Source organism: Frankliniella occidentalis, unplaced genomic scaffold, assembly GCF_000697945.3.
Source record: "Frankliniella occidentalis isolate FOCC.00 unplaced genomic scaffold, Focc_3.1 Scaffold21, whole genome shotgun sequence".
Taxonomy (NCBI): domain Eukaryota; kingdom Metazoa; phylum Arthropoda; class Insecta; order Thysanoptera; family Thripidae; genus Frankliniella; species Frankliniella occidentalis.
This window is the reverse complement of record NW_026267151.1, coordinates 3,417,791-3,420,241: the sequence shown is the minus strand read 5'-3', so window position 1 is coordinate 3,420,241 and position 2,451 is coordinate 3,417,791. Positions and strand designations below refer to the sequence as shown.

Here is a 2,451-nt window from a genome sequence, read left to right as displayed (position 1 = left end):
TTGCGCGCCAGCGACAGCAGCTGCAGGTGGACGAGCTGCGACAGCGGACCGTGCGGCTCCAGGCGCCGCAGGTCCACGCCCTCCACACGGAGCTCCTTGAGCTGGGGACAGAAAGCCTGCTGCTTGAAGCGCCGCGCGCCAGCCCGCACCCGGTATGGTGGGGGTGGGCACTCACGTAGGTGTAGTGACTGATGTTTGCGGGGAGGCGGTAGTTCCGGGGCGTTGGGTGCGCCCCCGTGATGTTGATGACCTCGACGACGCACCGGTTGCGCGTGAAGACGGGCACTGCTGACCTGGACGCGTTCCTCTCGGAGACCAGGCAGTGGAAGCCCCACTGGCCGCCGGGCCCCGGGGACCTGCTGCAGGAGCAGCCGGCGGGGCAGTGCAGCGCGCCGGCGCACAGGCGGCGGCACTCCAACCAGGACACGCACGAGGCGTCGCAGGCGGCCGAGGGGTGGTCGCAGGACCCGGCGGGGGGACACCACCTGCGGGCGTGGTGGCCACGGTCAGCCTGGTTTTTAACCCCCGTCCCCTTCCTTCCCGCATACTTACAGCACGTGTCTGCAGTGTGTGATGCTGTGCCTGTCGCAGCGGTCCTCGCAGGCGAAGGAGGCAGGACTCCTATCGTGCTGGTCGTGGCCGTGGACCCTGGTCAGAGAATCAGTGGAGTGTCATCGCCAGAAAAATAAATCAGCTTAGTGACAACTGACAATTGTTGAAAAGCACCGTAGTCGAACTGTGGCGATATTATCAGACATGAAATCAGTTAGATGCAACTTGATGCATGTTGTATAGAGTGAAGCCAATAGTGATCACATTAGCAAAAGCTCTAAATCGGGGACTTTGGTCCTGCCATTGACCTGTAGCACTCGTTGCTGTCGCCCGCTCCCGTGCTCTCGTTCCTCCTGACGGAGGACCCCCCGTCTGTGGGTACCTCTGGTCCCGCCGCGGGTCCCGCCGCGGGTCCCGCCATGGGTCCCGACGTGGGTCCCATCGTGGGTCCCGCCGTGGGTCCCGTCGTGGGTCCAACCGTGGGTTCCGTCGTGGGCCCCTCCGTGGGTTCAGCCGTGGGTCCCAACGTGGGTCCCACCGCTGTGCGACTGCATGCTGCTGGACCATACTCGCGCCACACCCGCTCGCACGCGACCCCGTCGGCCATGGCGTCCTTTGTGAAGAGTCCTCCGGCATGGGAGACAATCTCGACATGTAACTGTATTTATTCAAATTGTTCGATATTATTTACATAACAAAATAGGACAAAAAATCATCATAACAACGTACATGTTTGGGCAAGAGGCTCATGTCGAAAACTCGACACGATGGCAACCGCGACTCGCGGTGCCTGTAATCAGCGTAGGGGGGCAGAAAGTCGTCCGAACTGGATGCCATCCGTTGGATGCGCTTGAGGTGCTCGTCGAAGTCGTACATCTTGACACATCTTTTCTTAACAAAGCACTCCAGGGAAGAGGCGATCCGCGCCGTGCAGCCACACCCGGCCTGATCGGAGACATGGTTGAACCAGGCCGCTACAGGGCTGGCGGCCACCTCGTGTCGACCACCGGCGAGCGGAGGGTCGTGATCCTGCGCGCGCCCCTGGTGCGCCGCCGTCAGACACCTCTCGCCGGTGAGAGCGACGGCGGCCAGGACGACCCTAGGACAAGGGCTTTCTTTAGTAGAGCCTTTGCTTCGGAGTGGGCGGGGCAGATGGTAGATACTACCCTAACTTCTAACTTGTTTCGGGCGTAGTGTGATGGAATCAATACCAGGTGGCTGATTCACGCCGCGCACTTTCGTAGGTATACTGTGCCGCATGCACGGGTGCGGGCGGGTTTGCATATCCTCTCTGCTCACCGTTTCTTTAGGCCGCGTGCGAGTAGGCAACCCGCTCGCCCACGTGCATGCGATACAAGTATAACAACGAAAGTGCGAGACGTGAATCAGCCTGTATCACCTCTGTATAATTAAATTTGTTGTAATAATGTTTTATAAACATTGATTCTGTGGGGTCACTGCACAACTTAGCACAGGCATTTTCCCCATTCATTTCACTGTCCAAGAACCACTTTGCGTTCTGGTAGAGACGGTCTTCGGAAACCATTAGTCCTGTCTAAAAAAAATCAACGACAAGGCAATGAACTCTAGGTCGTAGCGATCGCACTCACCACGCCCAGAAAAGTTCCATGTCGTGGCGCGGCCCGGTGCTGCTGGTGCAGCGTGCTCGCCCCTGCCCTGCCCTGCTCCAGGCTGCTCGCTCCACCCCGCCCGGCGTTGACAGACTGCCGGCTCACAACGGCTCGACACCGCTCCTCTGCTCCTGTGGGCTCGCCCCGACCCGGCCACGAGGGGCGGGGGTGGGGGCGTCCGGGTTAGGGGCGGGTAGAGGTGCACCGAGCCGAGCACTTCTGCCCCCCACTGCCCCCGATACACGCCCAGTTTGGCCAAAATACATAG

At 60.3% G+C, this 2,451-nt stretch overlaps 1 protein-coding gene across 3 annotated transcripts in view; it reads right to left on the bottom strand.

Moving 5' to 3' along the window:
- LOC113205426 (serine/threonine-protein kinase ATR-like) overlaps nucleotides 1-2,451 on the bottom strand; it is a 24,838-nt gene that overhangs the window by 4,447 nt on the left and 17,940 nt on the right. The gene's annotated exons all lie outside the window — the stretch shown is intronic.